The sequence below is a fragment of the Microcaecilia unicolor genome, chromosome 5 (genome assembly GCF_901765095.1).
Source record: "Microcaecilia unicolor chromosome 5, aMicUni1.1, whole genome shotgun sequence".
Taxonomy (NCBI): Eukaryota; Metazoa; Chordata; class Amphibia; order Gymnophiona; family Siphonopidae; genus Microcaecilia; species Microcaecilia unicolor.
The window spans coordinates 81438759-81459137 of NC_044035.1; the positions used below are offsets into that span (position 1 = coordinate 81438759).

At 42.9% G+C, this 20379-nt stretch overlaps 1 long non-coding RNA gene across 1 annotated transcript; it reads right to left on the reverse strand.

Annotated features, from left to right (window-relative positions):
- Positions 1–3636: 3636 nt before the first annotated feature.
- On the reverse strand, positions 3637–20139 carry LOC115470321. Its single transcript, XR_003942182.1, has 3 exons — positions 20129–20139; positions 9854–9857; positions 3637–3708 (listed from the first exon to the last, which is right to left on the reverse strand). It is a non-coding gene; the product is annotated as an uncharacterized LOC115470321 (long non-coding RNA).
- Positions 20140–20379: the final 240 nt, after the last annotated feature.

Here is a 20379-nt window from a genome sequence, read left to right on the forward strand (position 1 = left end):
ACACCGCTTTGAGTGAATTCCTTGAAAAAAGGCGGTAAATAAATCCTAATAGATAAATAAATAAATAAATAAAAATAAATCAGCCTAAAAGAGGAAGCGAAAGAGCCAGGAGCCTGGAAAGTTGGAATTTTGGCTTCTGCTGCTGTTATAAGTTCATATTTTTAAAAATGCCTCTGTTCAATATTGCTACACTTACAATTTGTTTACAAAAATGCCTTAATCTTAAATATGAAAGTGAAAAGGGAAATATTTACAGGAAAAAAAGGAAGCTTATGGAAATTTCATTTTCCCAGACTACTGCTTACTTCTGCTGAATAATTTTGCAGAGATACCTCTGAAAATTTGGTGTGCAGACCACAATGCTGTTTTTTCATCCACCATTAGCTAATCTCTCTAAGTTACACGTTGAGTTCTGTGAGGCCGCATAAAACAGGACGCTATCATCTGAGTTATAAATGCTTTCAAATGTTCCCAAACAATCTAATTAGTCTACCATATTTTTTTATTCTAAGCAAATGTTTATACATTATTCACAATCGGTCCTCCCCATTGAATGCAATTGCAATACAACTTCACTTTTCACTTTCAAAAAAAACACGAGAAAAGAGCCTAAACAAAAGCCAGTGTAATTTATTCAGGAGACAAGGACCGAACATATTTCTGCATAGGACTGCTTTGTTTGATTTGCCTATTCTCATTTCTTCTCCGGGCAAGAGAAATATTTTGTCCTACGTCTGCCAAGCATTCAGGAGGTTAATGATGCATGCACCTTGGGAATGGGGTGGGAGAGGGGAGAGGGGAGAGACAGGGATAGGCTGGCCGTCCCTAACTCAGCCCACCTTCCGTTCTTTTCAATGGGAAAAAATGGTCTGATGCCTGTGGTGTGATTTTACACATCGAGGTCCTTCCCTCCCACAACGAAGACCCCCCCCCCCCCCCCTCCGCCCTCTCCCCCGTGTCTTAAAGCTCGCCTCGTGTTCAGCAGTCGCATTGCATTTTACTGGACTTACATAATCTTAAACGATTACAAAAAGGAACAGTAAAAACTTCCACGATTAACATTTGCAAGCACAATGTCATGCTATCTGTACAATGGCAACATCCAGTGATGCTTAATTTTCTAATCTGAAGGCAGAAATCATTTTCTTTTTCAAATTGTACATGCAAAATATTTAAGATTTTGTTAAAATGTAGTTGGGAAATGCATTTTCTTGCTATGTTCAAGAAAATATTGTTATTTTTATTACCTGTGCATTTAATGACTGTGGTTTATTGAATTGTATCTGACTCGCTTGGGAAAACGTTTTCAGTCTGACCTGCAACAAAATTACTTCAAACTACCCAGACTTTGAAAGAAAACAAACTCAGAAAAGGTGCATCTCCTCGTTAATTAAAAATGTACTCACTTCATAAATTGGCATGTTTCTGCTAACAACTGAAAGAATCTAAACTGCAAAATAGAAAATCCAAGATGATGTTTGTGAAATTATCCAAACACGAGTACTACTGTACAATAGTTTATTAACCGTGAATTAGAACAGAAAACCCATTCTTCATTGTATCACCAATATGATATTCCAAGAAACGACCTCTGGAACTATGTATGAGAACTGCCTTCTAGTTCTAGGACACTAATGCTTTATTCAGAAAGGGGGGGGGGGGGGGGTTGCATTCTGTGTGTAGGGCAAAGACTCATTCTCTATTTACAACTATAGGTCAGAATTAACTTTTCCCATAAATGAGCTTGCAACCAAGGGAAGTCATTTGCCAGAATTAAACTGCTTCCAGCCTCATTCAAACCGCTCAAAACACAGCAGCCAGACTCATATTTGGGAAAGCGAAATACGAAAGCGCCAAACCCCTAAGAGAAAAACTACATTGGCTTCCATTAAAAGAACGAATTGCGTTCAAAGTTTGCACCCTGGTCCACAAAATTATACACGGGGAAGCCCCGACCTATATGTCAGACCTTATAGACCTACCTACCAGGAACGCAAAAAGATCAGCACGCAAATTCCTCAATCTCCACTACCCCAACTGCAAATGACTAAAATACAAGTCCACATACGCAACCAGTTTCTCCTACATTTGCACGCAACTATGGGACGCACTACCAAAGGCAATAAAACCTACGCAAGACCTAACTATCTTCCGAAGGCTACTGAAAACTGACCTGTTCAAGAAGGCATACCATAAACAACCATCCTAACTACTAAATAATAAGATTGACTATGAACTAGACAGAACTCTTTTCACTTAATTGACTAACCTCATTGCTATTCATGAACAAACACTACCACTTGAATTCCTAATGTCGAAAATGATTTCTCTATAATTGAAGACCTAACATAAGTTACAAACCAATCTATTACTCAGGAACTTATAATCAATACCATAACGTATTCTCCTTTACCATGTATGTACGCACCTCAATGCAATACCACTTTAATCCTTATGTCGAAACGATCTCTCTATAATTGATGACCTAACATATGATACAATCTAATCTATCACTCAGGAACCTTTATGCAATACCATAATGTATTATTTCTTACCATGTATGTACGCACATTATGCAATACCATTTGTAATTCTGTTAACCGGAAATGGCAACTGCCACTACGGCAAATGTAAGCCACATTGGTGGGAAAATGTGGGATACAAATGCATTTAAGGGCTCTTTTACTAATCTGCACTACATGATGGCTTGTGCTATTACTAGCAGCTTGGTTTCATGGGCGCTGAGGCCACCTTTTAACGCAGGGGTAAAGTGGGGGATTTTATTTGCAATAATGGCCATGGGCTAATTTTTCCATGAGTGTGTGTGAGCCCTTAACCTCTTTTATTTATTTAGATTTTGCTCACACCTTTTTCAGTAGTAGCTCAAGGTGAGTTACATTCTAGTACACTGGATATTCTCTGTCCTAAGGGGGCTCACAATCTAAGTTTGTATCTGAGGCAATGGAGGGTTGTGACTTGCCCAAGATCACAAGGAGCAGCAGTGGGATTTGAACCAGCCACCTCCGGATTGCAAGACCATGCTCTAACCACTAGGCCACTCCTCCACTGTCTTTGTTAGACAGTACATGCGCTAATCACTCGCTAATGGATTAGTGCAGTGGGTCCCAAACCTGATCCTGGAGGCACCCAAGCCCCACGGTAGGCATTATTGCTTACCGCAACTTTGTAAAAGGGCCCCTTAGTAAAGAAAGTTGAATGAGGACTGAGCTGTATACAGCTTAAAATAAGCTCAGTTCTGCTAAAGCAGGTGGCGTAGCTATGTGGGGCCATGGGGGCCTGGGCCCCCCAAATTTCCTCTGGGCCCCTGGTTTTGCTGGCAGGGGTCCCCAACCCCCGTCAGCTGAAGCCTTCTCCAGCACCGCCGCATTGCCTACCCTGCTCTCTCTCTCTCCGCCCTCTCGTCCTGGAAGCTCCTTTTAGTGTAATTGAGCATGCTCAGTTTCATGAAAAGGAGAGTGCAGGATGTGAGGGAGAAGAGAGAGCAAGGCAGGCAACACGGCGGTGGCGGAGGCACTGGAGACCGACGCAGGAGAAGGCTTCAGCTGGTGGGGGTTGGGGACCCCTCGCCAGCCAAGGTATTTGCTGCAGTAGTGAATGGGCAGTGGCAAGGTGGCAGGGGCGGCAGACAAAAATGTGCCCCTCTCACCTTGGGCTCTGGCCCCCTCCCACCATGAGGTCTGGCTATGCCTCTGAAGCATTCCGTTGCAAGAATCAATATTTCTCAGGCCTGCTTTTTATATTTTACTGCATATGTTGGCCCTCAGAAAATGTTCTTGTCTAAGAACAACCTGCTCAAGAAAGAAATGAACTATAAGAAGTAGAAGTGGACATTAGCTTCCACTTGCAGACTGATGTTTCAGTTAAACTGAAGCTTCTGTTTAAGTTGCAAGCATATTTATCCTGAGTTCTGCCAGCAGGAACCAACAGCAAGGAGACCACACAGTGGACTATCACTGCATCTTTAACAGAGGCAAGATATAAAGATTTAAGAGTTAATCCTTTGTTTGTCCTCACTGACAAGCCCTGCACAATTTATATGCATGCTTCTATCCTGACAGCCTAGGACTTCCACACAGCTCTCATTGAGGGTTAATGGCTCTTTAGGATTCTATTCTGTAGCCTAGATTGACATGAAATAGTCTCTTGCAATCCTTCTCCTGAGTTTTATATACTACAAGCTCTGAGGCAACAAGCACCTTAAAAAATAAAGTTGTTGATATGCAGCTGAAGCTGTATGCATTTCCATTGAATTTGAGGCCTCATACCATGAGCAAGCTTTTATTTTTGATGGTCTTCTGTGAGGCATTTAGAAGGACCAAAAAATACAAGAAATGAATGGCATGATGTTGTATACCATAAACAATATGGTACTCATTCCATAAACCTTGGAGCCGGGACCCGTTCGACCCGGCCTACCCCTCCCCCCTTCTCCCTTTTCCCTATTACCTTTCCCATCACCACAAGAAATGAATGGCATGATGTTGTATACCATAAACAATATGGTACTCATTCCATAAACCTTGGAGCCGGGACCCGTTCGACCCGGCCTACCCCTCCCCCCTTCTCCCTTTTCCCTATTACCTTTCCCATCACCAATAACTCACTTCACACCTGAGGTGGGATAACCTAGGCCGCAGCTTGATTTATTAACAATCCAAGTTTAATATTATAACAGAATAGCCCCCCCCCACCCTGAGCTACAAGTGTCCAGACATAACATCAGAGGTCGACCACCCCCGCTGCTCGCCATGTTAGCAAAGCGGCACTTCTGCCTCTGGCCGCCATCCTCCAGGCTCTGCCTTCATAGCAAGTGCCCCGATCCCATGTGGACCTCCACACAATTTCCGGGTCACCCGACCAGCCTTTCAAGCCCTGGCTCAGACCCCCTGAGCCCACTCTCCGTAGCTCGGGGTTTGTTTTTTGCCATTCGACAACTCCCCTGTCCTCCATCTGAAAGACACAAGAACAAGACTTCACCACAACCCCCCCTCCCCCCGCCTCACCTCCTCCACCTGCTATGAGGGTGGGAGGTTGGGCAAACCTCCTCCATAGGTCAGGAAACGCCCTGAGCCTCGGAGGAGCCCTGAATTTAATTTCCTTCTTTAGCCCCGCCCCCGAGCCACCTCTCCTCCAATGGGCAGCCCATTGTGTTCCTAGGGCACACTAGCATCCCCTGCTCAGCCAACCACGCTCTCCTCCTTCCCTCACTCGAGTTGTACCTCCCCCTGCCCTATTTCTCTTTTTGAGCCTTCTCGAACGGGCTCAACCCTCGTTTAAGGGGACCCTTTGAGACAAGCTCTTGGGCTGCTTTTTCTAAGTGTTAGCAACACAAAATTCAAATATATTTGGAAAGAAAAATCCTCAGAGATCAGCAAAATATCAAGCATATGCTTGATCCAGTGGCGTATCTACCTTATTTGGCACCAGAGGCAGAGCACACTCCCCCTCCTCCTCCCCAGGCAGCGTGCAGACTCCTGCAGGGCACAGTACACCCCCCTCCTCCAAGCAGGTGCGCAGAGCAGGCGCTTGATTGTAAGCCCACTAGGGACAGAGAAAGTACCTGCATATATAGTATATGTAAATCTAAGTACATAAGTATTGCCACACTGGGACAGACCAAAGGTCCATCAAGCCCAGCATCCTGTTTCCAACAGTGGCCAATCCAGGTCACAAATACCTGGCAAGATCCCAAAAACGTTCAATACATTTTATGCTGCTTATCCAAAAAATAAGCAGTGGATTTTCCCCAAGTCAATTAATAATGGTCTATGGACTTTTCCTTTAGGAAGCCGGCCAGACCCTTTTTTAAACCCCGCTAAACTAACCGCCTTTACCACATTCTCTGGTAACGAATTCCAGAGTTTAATTACACGTTGAGTGAAGAAAAATTTTCTCCAATTGGTATTAAATTTACTACTTTGTAGCTTCATCGCATGCCCCCTAGTCCTAGTATTTTTTGAAAGAGTAAATAAATGATTCACGTCTACCCGTTCCACTCCACTCATTATTTTATAAACCTCTATCATATCTCCTTTCAGCCGTCTTTTCTCCAAGCTGAAGAGTCCTAGATGCTTCAGCCTGTTCTGCTCTGATTGTACCACAGAAAGGTAGAATATAAAATCTCATTACCCTTAATTCCCACCCTTGCCCTTAAAAAATGCTCATTTTGAAGGAAGGAAAGATGACATGTTAGGAGTTTTTTGAGGAAATTTGTCCACTTGCATTCCCATATTTTTTCTTGCCTGTTATGGCTTATTTCTTTTCTTGAATATGACTAAGGGTAAGGGGAAATTTGTCTTCCACCTCTTTTCTGCATGTTGCTCAGCTCTGATGGCCCAGAAACTCTCCCTGCACTGAGAATGAGGCAAGCTTTGGGGTTGCAGAGTGTGGCGGAAGTGCTGAAGGAGAAAAAGAAATTCTAGTATATGTCGGATGCAGGGAAGAACCTTCTCCCTCCCCCCCCCCCCCAACATAAAGTCCTTGTCACGGTTCTATTAAACGACACTCTTTGTAGCCAAAGATACCAGGATTTTAAGGGTTACATTTACATATAGACTGCCTATCTATAATTATGTCTCAGGGTAAATTGAGGTTAATTTGCACCCATAATAGAAGCATCAACCTTCTCTATCAAGATCTGAGCAACATTTTTTAAAAACAGTGGTGAATCCTCACAGGGAGGGCATTTTCGATATGACATCTAAATCTGATTTTTGATGTTTTACAGAAAACGTCCAAAACTCCAGTAGCGACCATGGCCATTTTCAAACTGGAAAAACGTCCAGCTTAGTGTTTTCCACTTACCGTCATCGGACAGTGTTAAATGAGTTGTTGTAACAAGTGGAAATAGATATAACCAGGTCTTCTTTGTTCTGGGGGTTGTCTTGGTGCAGCTTGTTTTGTCCAAGAGGAAAAGAGTTACAAAATAGCCACAGTAAAAGTCCAAGTACCAGAAGAGGAGCAGCGAAAAGGACCCAGCCCGTGATGGTCCAATCAATAAAATGTATGAAGAAAGCAATCTTTGAATAAACAAACCCCTGGATTCTGTAAATGGAGCTCAAAATTGTGCACGCAAATTTAATTGAGTAATGAGTCAATTAGCGCCAATAGTTGGACACTAACAATCAATTATTGACATTAATTGGCAACAATTTGGATTTATGCACGTATCAGGCTAAGCACTATTCTATAAAGATGTGCATGTAAATCTTTGAGGGGCCTTTTTACCAAGCTGCAGTAAAAATTGACATGTGTAGGATGCGCGTACGTGCCTATGTAGCTTAGTAAAAGGGCCCCCTAAATCTTTAACTATCAACTGTATCCCTTTCCAAAAATATTACTATACACTCTTAGGGGTCCTTTTACTAAAGGTGTGCTAACGTATTTAGCTCACACTAATGAATTAGTGTGCGTTAAGGGCTATGTAGCCCATAGGTATACGATGGACTATACAGCATTCAGCATGTGCTAAATCTTAGTCTGCCTTAGTAAAAAGGATTCCTAAATAAATTAATGCTTTTCATACTCACCATACCTCTGTATACAATTTCTATACATCCAATTTTCTATCATTTCCAAACACTCTCTGAAGCTGTTGCATCCCATTGCCTGATGTTTACCCACAGGTACTAAAAACTGGATGTCATCAGCAAAATTAAACTGGTTGTATTCAAAGCAATTTAAGCAGGCAGAAGAGGCTCCTGACAATTTAAATCACACTTAGTGGGCTAGCTGCCATTATTTAGAAGCACTCAACTGGGCAGAGCCAGTGGTGGGAGGCGGGGCTGGTGGTTGGGAGGCAGGGCTAGTGCTGGACAGACTTATACGGTCTGTGCCCTGACAATGGCAGATACAAATCAAGGTAAGGTATACACAAAAAATAGCACATATGAGTTTATCTTGTTGGGCAGACTGGATAGACCGTGCAGGTCATTTTCTGCCGTCATCTACTACATAGGCTCTGATTGGCCATTTCTGAAGTGGGCTGGAGAGGGGTGTTCCCAGGACAGAGTCAGGGAGGAGCTGACAATAATTAGTGCCAGTGCCCACATATCTAGGGGACCAAATAGAACTGCATAAATAGCAGCTATGCAGGTACCAGCAGTGAATATCAGCCAGCACCCACATAGCTGTCAGGCCGAAATTCATTGATCCCCCTCTCACCCTCCTGAAGCAGATCTGACCCCCTGCCCCCAAAGTAGATCTGATTCCCCTCCCACCCCCTACAGCAGCTCCAACTTCTCTCCCTACTCCAACCCTTTTCCACCCTTCCCCTCAAGCACCAAAAAGCCCCCCTGAGGCCTAGTTACTACCCCTGGTGGTCTACTGGTCCTTGGGGCAGGAGCAAACCCCACTTGCTTCTGCCTCTTGAAGTGCCCTCAGCAAAAATGGCCACCATGACCTCTAGTGGAGCTGCTTAGGGGATGGAAGGGGAATCAAAGCTGCTTCAAGGGGCAGGAAAGAGATTGGATCTACTTCGGGGGCAAGGGGGTGGAGCTGCTTCAAAGGGACAATGAGCTTTGGAATAGTGTTCTCCACTTATGCGAGTCCCAGTCAATATTCAGCTGGGACCCATATAAGTATCTTATGCAGGTCCTAGCTGAATATTGCCTGGGACCCACATAAGTTTTGGCAGCCAAATATTCAGTGTCGGTGCCCGCAATTGGCCCAGTATTGAATATCCAGGGCTACTTTAGCCAGTGATGATTTTTAAAAAATGGTACCCACTAGCTGAATATTGACCACAAGTACTTAACACCAACTGTCCTAAATAATACCGCCACTGGTGATTAAAAAAAATATTGGAAAGTAGGGAGAACAATATTGCCCCCTGAGGCACTCCATATGCAATTGAATAAGCACATGATAACCTATCACTAATGCTATGGCAACAATGTGCCCCCAATGCGAAACACCCGCAGCCAAAAGTAGCACTAAGGTCTACCATCACCAACAGCACATCTGTCCCTTTATCCAACCACAATCTAAGATCATCCAAGCCTAACGGTTAGAGCAGGAGAACCAAGGGAAGCTCAATTCAAATCCCACTGTGGCTTCTTGTGACCTTGGGCAAATACCTTAACCTTTCATTGCCTCAGGTACAAACTGATGGGCTGAAGATCAAACCTCTGGTGCTATTCTGAATAGCGTCATAAAAATGCCGCTGGAACAGAGCAGAAGAACAATGCCCTAATACTCAAAGTTAATGAGATGCAAATATAGGCGCGCTCATAGCTTTGAGCATTAGGGAGTTGAGCAGGAGGATTGTGCTTGGTGCATGCGCAGAAGAGATCAATGGTAAGCTCAGCTCCTGTGTGCATATGCCTGGTAAAACCCGAGCGTGAAACACACATTGGCGTCTGTTTTATGCAGTCTAAAAGTAATCGTTTTTAATTTTTTTCTTCTGGATGTTTATATTTAGATGCAAGTAACAGACGTCAATGTGTGCTTTGGGGATTTTTTTTTTCTTTAAGCATGACTGCTTTAAATTTAGATGCAGGACAAGAACATCAATGTATGCTTCACATTCGGGTCTGCTGTTTCTCACAACCAGCACTCAAGGGCTTGCATGGGCTTCCTTCTGCTTCCAAAAGCAGTCAAAACCGGTTAATTTTGCAGAAAGAATCATGAGAATCATGGGAAATCCTCTCTTCCAACACCCGAAAGCCTGCTCGGACCTGGAATTATTTTTTACAGTGGTAAGACACCTTTGTTTCAGGCGCTCTTTTCTGATCATTTGGGGAGGAATACAAAATGACCTCATTTAAATGAGCTCGACTACATTTGCATATTATCTGCGCTAAGGCCTGGCGCGCTATTTCCTGTGTTAGACCCCTCTCATCATTCTGCACTGGTGCAGGCAGGTGCTCGTCGGATGCTAATGGCCTATAGCGCCCATGTTTACTTTTGATCATCAGGGCCTTAGCTTGTAAGCCCTCCAGGGACAAGGAAATAAAGAAAAAAAAAGACAACCTAGCAAACTAATATTTACGAAAACAATAAGTCAAAATAGGATTAGTGTTTCTGGGATGTTCCGTCATTTGCATACTATCAAGAATGCCTAGGATGTTAATCTAGTTATCTTTCACAGCCCATAAATCTGTCCTCTGCAAAGCTAGGCTGCCAGATACCATCAGACAGTCTCTTTCAGACTGGAAACCTCAGTAACAAATGCCTGAATCATGCTTCAGTAAAGGCCAATAAAGAGCTCTGCATGTGTGGACCTGAGAACAGCTTTTCACATTGTGCTACAATAAAGCAAAACAGTAGGAACCCTGAATGTCTTGTTTCCTAAACTGGTGGTCCCCCTTGTGCTTTATTCTACGCTCCGGACTATAGATTTCACATCCATTTTAAATTCCTAATGTGCAGATGAATCTATCTTGGGTCTTAACAATTAATTGTGCAGACTCCCAAGGGGATTAGTTTACTTAGTTCCTGACTATAAAAACAAGCCAAGCTAAAGCCAAAATCTCTTCCCTTTCCCCTATCTTTACCAACAAGCTTGTTGAATTAAAATCAACTGGAAGAAGAAAGGATTACATTGGATAATTTTCTTTTGCAATTTTAACAGTTTCCTGCAAGAGCTGTCGTCTTTCCTGTCAGCGTGTGAAAAATCCCTGTGGTTCAGTGGGTCCAGTCTCTCCAACCTCTACCCAACAAACAATCTCTCGTGACCCAGTGGGCAAGACCTCCCAAATCAGCAAACATTTCCCAGTGGCTCAATGGACCCCAGATCTACAAACCTGCCTCATGCTCTGGGACTATCAGGTCCAGGGCACTACTTGTTGGTAGCCTCAGCACAAGAAAGTCCTCAACCCCTATTGGCAACATTCCCTATTTGGCAAACTGACCACTACGTTCAGACAACACTGGATGCTTCCTAGGACCAGATAAGTATTATTGGGCCAGGGGACTGCCACAGTATGGAGGGTCTCTAGTTGAGGGCTTCCCTGTGCCAGGGACCCAGTCCAAATAGCCTCAGAAGTGGAGTAGCTACTGGGTCCAGCTGGACCACAAGCACTCTGAGTTGAAATACAACACTTTGCCTTAGATGACCTGCTGCTCCCACATGGGCTCTTTACTTCAGGCCTGAGCTGAAGTAAAGATTCTACCTTAAAAGGGAAATAAAAACCCACATCCAAAAATTACCCTTTAGCATAAAAGTTTCACTGCAGAATTTTGTGCACTAAAACCTTTACTGCACAGGATTAAGGTTAGAGCAGGAAAATCAAGTGTAAAACCACCACATAAAGGACAGCACAGCTTATTATATCAGCCCCTTAATGGGTGCCCATATAGCTTCTCCTTCTGAACACAGAGCTAAGTCAGGCCTATTTTTCTCTACTGCACACATGGGAGTTTGGATTTTAGACGTATTACTCACCTTGAATCCAAACCGAGTTACATTCATGTACATGAATCATTTCCAGGTCTAAATGGCCTTTCAATCTAAGTTGTACCTGAAGCAAAGGAGGGTGAAGAAACTTGCCCAAGGTCCCAGAAAATATCAGTAGAAGAAAGAAGATTTGGACCTTGGCTTCCCTGCTTCAAACCAGGTTTTCTGACCCACTGGGCTACCCTCCATTCGGTGGCATGCAATACTCAGTTTCATAGTGGATACAATAGAGAAGTCAAAAATGCATCCCTCCAGTGAATTAAAATCAGGAGTTGTGTAGCTTGCTCTCGGAAGATGCAGCTACTGTAGATAGATGTCCAGGATATAGGAGACTTTGGAACCGACACTGAGAGCAATCGTGACAAAGGTAAAATGAACCTAAATGAATGATATGTGTGTCATATTTAGATCTCCAGAGTGCAATACAGACTGGAGGTCAATATTGAGCCGACTGTGGCCTTTAGCTTAATTCATATATTCAGGATCATTATACATATAGGGAGCAATGGTGAATATACAAATAGCACTAGCATTGTGACTGCAGTATTTGTTTAGATTATGTCAGCTATCTAGCAGGCCTAAACTTATAACTAACTGATCCAGATATTCCAGTTGCTATCATAAGAGCCAACTTTGTGGGTGCTTGAGCATCCCCAATATTGAGAAAATTCATTGTATGTGTCATGGAAAGGGTTATAAAACAAAAAGCAAAAAGGCACACAACTGCTTACAAAACAGTACATATAAAACAACAAAGCAGAGTGGAATCAATGCATTTATTGGAACATAATATCTATGTCACATATAACATTTAAAGTTACCACATATAAAATTTAAAGTTACCACATATAAAATTTATAATCATTGTTTGATTTTTATATTTTAATGGTTTTGTTTTTAATACTGTATTTTTCCATTATTAAAAGATAAATATGTGTTTACAAATTTTATATGTGGTAACTTTAAATTTTATAAGTGGAAATTTGTATGTGATGTTTTGTGATATCAATGATGATTATTAATATTTGGTTTGTAGATGACATCATGTATGGCTATATATGTTTGAACATTTTTTAATAATAATTTTTTAATAATTGTTTTATATTTGTTGGATCATGTTATGACATAGATATTATGTATGGCTATATATGTTTCTTATATTCTTGTTTTGTTTTCATAGTTTGTACCCCTGACGCAGCCTGAGGGCGAAACGTGGCCACGTCGGGTATTGTTCCAATAAATGCATTGATTCCACTCTGCTTTGTTGTTTTATATCTACAGGCAAGGGTTATATCCATTGGGCTTAGCACCCCCAATAATTTTGAAAAGTTGACTCCCCTGATGGCTATCACCACTATTTGGGTAATACCTTTGCCTTCCCTCACCCCGCTCTCTTTTTATATGGATAGCAATGAAGGGCCCAGTCGCCATTTTGAGATTGGAGCCGGCATGGGCAGGAGAGACTGGAGATCGCTCCTGCCCTGACTAGGTCGCTAGACCACCAGCGCGGTAGGCCCTGGGAGGGTCTAGAGGTGGTGGGAGGGCAGTGCTTTTGATCAGAGAGGGCCAGCTTTCAGTTGAGAAGTGAACCGGCGGTTGTAGGGTCTGGTTTTGGTCCAGGAGGAGGGGAGGGGAGGGGGAGTGCCATATCAGTTTGCGCTATAATTTTTGTCCTTTTTATTTAAAAGCTGTTTTCATTCAATTCTGGCTGGACTGAATTATTGAGTGCCAATAGAGATTATCCCTAACAACAAAAGTTAATATATTTTAACTGAAGTAACTCGCTTGAGCTGGGCAGGAATAGGTTACATAGATATATGCACATCATACCATTGATTCACATATATCATAAGTCCCTGTGCTCACCCAGCTATATATATATATATATATATATATATATATATATATATCCCCTATGGCTGTCTTACTGAGAAACACTTTACCATGTCATGACATGCTTGAATCTGTAAATGGAGGATCACATTGTGTCACAGTGTAAGTAACATCTGGTGTCATAATGCAGTCTTACAGAAAGAACAATAGACAGATCTATTAAAACAGGAGAAAAATCTCGAAGTAGTTGTGAAGAAAGATTCATGGAGCTAGAATCCCTGCACTGGTTCAGACTAAACTGAAGAGAAAGGAAGATCTACTGAGCAAAATAAAAGTATACTTGTTCACTGATGGATATGTTGAAGAAGTATTATGGAAATACTTCAGGTCCCTATGGTGTCTATTCCACCTATTACCAGGGTTTATTATCTGGACTGTCATGGCGTCTCCCCTCAGGAAGGAAGAAATGAGCAAGTTTTAGACACTTTTGACTCTTCTGGATTTCTAGAAAGTTCTTGTCCTGTTGTTACCATAGGCTCCAACTCTGTGAGTGCAGTGAGTATTTGAGCACCCCCTATGTTGAACAAATTCCTTGACTGTGTCCAGGGAGAGGTACATAAGTATCGCCATGCTTCAAAAGACCGAAGGTCCATCAAGCCCAGCATCCTGTTTCCAACAGTGGCCAATCCAGGTCACAAAGTACCTGGCAAGATCCCAAAACAGTACAATACATCTTATCCCAGAAATAAGCAGTGGATTTTCCCCAAGTCTATTTTAATAATGACTTATGGACTTTTCTTTTAGGAAGCCATCCAAACCTTTTTTAAACCCTGCTAACTGTTTTTACTATATTCTCTGGCAACAAATTCCAGGGTTTAATTATACCTTGAGTGAAGAAATATTTTCTCCAATTCATTTTAAATTTACTATTTTGTAGCTTCATTGTGTGCCCCCAAGTCCTAGTATTTTTGGAAAAGAGTAAACAAGCGATTCATGTCTACCCATTCCATGCCACTCATTATTTTTATAGACCTCTATCACATCTCCCTTCAGCCTTCTCTTCTCCAAGCTGAAGAGCCCTATCTGCTTTAGCCTTTTCTCATAGGGAAGTTGTTCCATCCTCTTCATCATTTTCATCGCCCTTCTTTGTACCTTTTCTAATTCCACTATATCTTTCTTGAGATGAGGTGACCAGAATTGCACACAATATTTGAGGTGCAGACGCACCATGGAGCGATACAAAGGCATTATAACATCCTCATTTTTTTCCATTCCTTTCCTAATAATACCTAACATTCTATGTGCTTTCTTAGCCACCGCTGCTTCACACTGACAAGAGGGTTTCAATGCATCTTCAACTACGACACCTAGATCCCTTTCCCGGTCAGTGACTCCTAATGTGGGACCTTGCATTACGTAGCTAGAGTTTGGGTTCCTCTTTCCCACATGCATCACTTTGCACTTCCTCACATTACACATCATCTGCCATTTGGAATGCCCAGTTTCCCAGTCTCGTAAGGTCCTCTTGTAATTTTTTTATAATCCTCTTGTGATTTAACAGCTTTGAATAATTTTGCATCATTGGCAAATTTAATTATCTTTCTAGTTACTCTTGATCATTTATAAATATGTTAAAAAGTAGCAGTCCCAGTACAGATCCCTGGGAAACCTCACTATCTACCCTTCTCCATTGAGAATATTGATCATTCAACCCTAATCTCTGTTTTCAATCTTTTAGCTAGTTTTTAATCCACAGTAGTAAACTACCTCCTATCCCATGACTCTCCAATTTCCTCTGGAGTCCTTCATTGTCAAGTGCCTTTTGAATATCCAGAAACACAATATCAACCTGCTCATCTTTATCCACATGTTTGTTCACCCCTTCAAAGAAATGTAATAGATTGGTGAGGCAAGATTTCCTTTCACTAAATCCATGTTGGCTTTGTCTCATTAATCCATGCTTTTGAATATGCTCTATAATTTTGTTCCTTATAATAGTCTCTACCAATTTGCCCAGCCCTGATGTCAGGATCATCGGTCTATAATTTCCCGGATCACCTCTGGAACCTTTTTTTTTTTTAAATCGGCATTACATTGACCACCCTTCGATTTACATTGGGTTTAGCACCCCCAACATTTTTGAAAAGTTGGCTCTTATGGTTGTTACCACTGCTACTTTGCTTCCTTTGCCCTGGAGCCAGATCTTATGATTGTATTTTCTCTATAAAGAACTGGAATTTTGGGTCACAAAGTTCAAATATTTCCTGACCTGTACAGAGCTATACAGCTCAGGAGAAAGGCATTTCTAGCCTTGAAACCTGAACTTGTAGCTCGGGGGGGGGGGGGGGGGGGGGGGGGGAGGGGAACGTTTTTTCTTCAATTTCCATGTATATGTTTGCTTAACTTAGATTCTAAATCTTATGTGTTTCTGGTCCCAGAACAATTTAAAAATTTGCTAGCAGCAAGGAAGTCACCGTAGCCTATATTGGTTTATTGGTTTCCACTTCTTCTTGTAGCCCAGTCTAAGTTGGACCTTTGTATATGTAGCCACATTTGGAGTTAAGACCTGACTTAATTTACCTTTAATTCTAGTTTAGGTGCTCCTGCTAAATTAGAATATTCATGTATCCCCCCCCCCCCTTTTTTTAATTTCTGATGTATGATGGTTTATTATTATTTAGGTATACTTGTTTTCTGTATGGATAATATGGTTGATTTATTTCCACTTAAGGGATGGTTTTCTTTGTGTCAAGAGCTGTATTAATTGTATTTGAATATTTAAAAAAACAAAAAAACATTTACTAGTTAAGAGAGTTATCAAGAAAATGGATAAGGCTCCATTGTACTATGTTCAGCAGCCATCTTTGAAAGCTAACCACCTGAAAAAAACAAAACCATCTGCTTACATGTTTTCTTTACACTTAGAAGATGGCCATGCTTCCCAAGAACTATCTGCCCTTCATCTCTGTCCTCTGCTCAGTGGAATAAAGGCATATCAAGAAAAAACATGCCTAAATAAAACTTGCCTTGAACATGAGCTAAATCAAAATACTCTAATAAAAAGGTGGAAGTGCAAAACTGGACCTTATATAAACATGTGGCGGAAATCATGTAGAACATGGCTCACATAATTCTTTCCAACCCCTATTTGTGTATGCAAATTTGTCTCCAACATGTAGAGGAAAGGGGCTGAATGGATTGAATAGAGTGGTATTCAAACATTCTGTTAGTTTAGAAAGAAAATGAAACAAAGTAAGATACTACATCTAACCACTAGATGTCACTGCCCTCATATTTTAAAGGATAAAGGGTGACAAAAGCTGTTGTGAGGAAACAGGTATTGTTATACTACATCACAAGGAGGCTGTAAACATAGCAACCAAAGCAAGCTACACAACTCTGTCATTAGGTGCAACTTTAAATAACAATGAAGAAAGGTCTATGGTTCAGTCACTAGGTTCCAGAGTAAAATTTATGAAAGAAAATGAAACATCTGAAACAGTAAAAACCAGCTTTTGAGGTAGGGCATGTGGTAGGGAATTACATGGTCCATGCCTAACGGAATTATTTACAATCCATGTGCCTGTATGTTACTGTTTTGTGTGTGTTGGTTGTATGCATGTGTGTGACCAGAAAAGTATGGCATGTTTCAAAGGAGCAATTCCTGGTGCTCTGTTCAGTATATCAAAGCTTCTATGTTGCAGAAGTTAGAACTGCTTCTCCCATAGAAACGTATTGGGCATTTGTTGAAAAGGAAGAGGTGGGGCTTTATTTTTCTGGAACCTTCAATCTGATCTGGTCTGGTGGTGGTTTAGTGTCCTCTTTGGGGCAGGATTTCTGCAGAAGTCTCAGCAGCCATTTTGAAGCAGCACCGGCAGAGAACAGTTAGCGGCAGCACCAGGCAGGAAAGAAGGGGTTCCTTTCCTGCCCCAAAGAGGCCACTAGACCACCAGGGCATGATAAGGTATGTGAGGGGAGAACACCCTGAGGCCTACCTACTAACTAGCTAGCCAGCCAGCCCAGAAACCCGGACAAACGGACAAGCTGGCAAAAAAAAAAAAAAAAAAAACAGCCTGGATGCCCCACAGTGTCCTCAAAAAGAGGACATGTTTGGGTAAACCTGGACATATGGTAACTCTACTGAAACCTGTATTAGAAGTTTTGACAGAAGAAAAGATTTGTTATCCTTGGAAATTTCCTTTTGCTTTGTCATTTGTTTACTCTGGTACCTCACTGAATTAAGACTGTTCATGAAGCCTGGAAAATACTAAAGGGCATAGCTGGACTTCCACCTCGCACAAAGACTGCTTCTACAATTGATACTCCTTCCACCTGTGTGAGGCTCCAGCAATAGCAGCATGTTCCTGACAAGACGAAAAGACCTCAGTGGTTTCCATCTGTGGGAACTGTCCGACTCCTATTGATGTTGGGGAGACTGTCCTGGTACCTTCGCTTGTTTCTAAAGTTGAAACTGGTTAACCATCTTATTGGGTCATAATATCTTGTTAGAACTTTTTAAAGTTTTTTTTGTACCTACACCTTTGGATGCATCATGTCCCCCCCCCCCCCCCCCCACTTTATTTTCCTCTTTTGTTGCTATTTTATGTTTGTTAGTGCTTGCATATTTCAGGGGCAGGATGGTGAATTAAGACCTAATGTTCCTTGCAGGTTGGGCTTTGACCTAGCTGTGATGTTTCTGTAGTTTTATGATAGGGTTGGAGCCTGGACCAACTGCTGCTTCTGTCAGCTTTTGTGGCTGGCCATTCATGATCTAGAGTGGGGGGAGAGGAGGTTTGTTGTTGTTTGGGATTTCCACCAGTGTTGTAGCACTCATAGGTGTCTTGTGGAATTTTGGTCTCTTCCTTGATACTAACCTAAACATAATAATGTGAAACGTAAGCAACCTTAATTTTCCCCAGTAAGAGACAGGATTCTATTGTCCTTCAGTGGTTACATTACAGGAGACACATCTTAAGTGTGACCATTGACATTTTTCAGGACCCAGAGTTTTTGCACATCACAATCGCTTCAGATATCATGGGAGTCATGAAGAAAGGAGTGGCACTTATGCTTAACTTGTATTATCTGAACATTTAGCAGAACACAAAGGTAAACAAAAAGCGGCACAGAGCAGCAGATCTACTTTTTTTTTTTTTACCAAAACACCCAATCATTATTTTCGAAATCAATTTTTAGGACCTTTTCTACGCAGTCCATCCAAATCACAAAGGGGGGGGGGGGGTGTGATCAGGGTGTTCCCAAAATTTGGACTTTTTCTGCCGTAATGGAACAAAGCAAAAATGTCCAGGGTTAAAAGATGTTTTGGTCTAGACATGTTTCACTCACAACTAAAAGGTACCCTAAATGACCAGATGACCACTGGAGGGATTAAGGCATAACCCCCCCCCCCCCCTTCCCAGATGTGAAAGAAACAGCACACACCAGTCCCTATGACAGCTTCAGCTGTTATGGCCAGGTCTATTAATGCAGGAAGCAGGACCCTGGAGTAGCCTAGTGGTTGGTGCAGAGCACTGTAGAGAAAGGAACCCAGGTCCATATCCCACTCAACTGTTACACTTGTGGTGGAAAGTGTGAGCCCTCCAAAACAGCTACTGTAGCCACATATAGGTAGCACCTGCAAATGGGCTATTATAGTGGTGTGCAGGTGGGTTCCTTCCTCTAGAGTGCTCTGCACCGACAGGGTATGATACATACCTGTAGCAGTTGTTCTCCGAGGACAGCAGGCTGATTGTTCTCACGACTGGGTGACGTCCGCGGCAGCCCCCACCAACCGGAAAGAAGCTTCGCGGGACGGTCGGCACGCAGGGCACGCCCACCGCGCATGCGCGGCCGTCTTCCCGCCCGTGCGCGACCGCTCCCGCCAGTTGAATGACTAGCAAAAGATGAAACACACAACTCCAAAGGGGAGGAGGGAGGGTAGGTGAGAACAATCAGCCTGCTGTCCTCGGAGAACAACTGCTACAGGTATGTATCATACCCTTTCTCCGAGGACAAGCAGGCTGCTTGTTCTCACGACTGGGGTATCCCTAGCTCTCAGGCTCACTCAAAACAAGAACCCAGGTCAATGGAACCTCGCAACGGCGAGGAAACAACAGGAATTGACCTACGAAGAACAACTAACTGAGAGTGCAGCCTGACCAGAATAAATTCGGGTCCTGGAGGGTGGAGTTGGATTTACACCCCAAACAGATTCTGCAGCACCGACTGCCCGAACCGACTGTCGCGTCGGGTATCCTGCTGGAGGCAGTAATGTGATGTGAATGTGTGGACAGATGACCACGTCGCAGCCTTGCAAATCTCTTCAATAGTGGCTGACTTCAAGTGGGCCACTGACGCTGCCATGGCTCTGACACTATGAGCCGTGACATGACCCTCAAGAGTCAGCCCAGCCTGGGCGTAAGTGAAGGAAATGCAATCTGCTAGCCAATTGGAGATGGTGCGTTTCCCGACAGCGACCCCTAGCCTGTTAGGGTCGAAAGAAATAAACAATTGGGCGGACTGTCTGTTGGGCTGTGTCCGCTCCAAGTAGAAGGCCAATGCTCTCTTGCAGTCCAATGTGTGCAACTGACGTTCAGCAGGGCGGGTATGCGGCCTGGGGAAGAATGTTGGCAAGACAATTGACTGGTTAAGATGGAACTCCGACACCACCTTCGGCAGGAACTTTGGGTGAGTGCGGAGCACTACTCTGTTGTGATGAAATTTAGTATATGGAGCATGAGCTACTAGGGCTTGAAGCTCACTGACCCTACGAGCTGAAGTAACTGCCACCAAGAAAATGACCTTCCAGGTCAAGTACTTCAGATGGCAGGAATTCAGTGGCTCAAAAGGAGGTTTCATCAGCTGGGTGAGGACGACGTTGAGATCCCATGACACAGTAGGAGGCTTGATAGGGGGCTTTGACAAAAGCAAGCCTCTCATGAATCGAACGACTAAAGGCTCTCCAGAGATGGCTTTACCTTCCACACGATAATGGTAAGCACTAATCGCACTAAGGTGATTCCTTACTGAGTTGGTCTTGAGGCCAGACTCTGATAAGTGCAGAAGGTATTCAAGCAGGTTCTGTGCAGGGCAAGAACGAGGTTCTAGGGCCTTGCTCTCACACCACA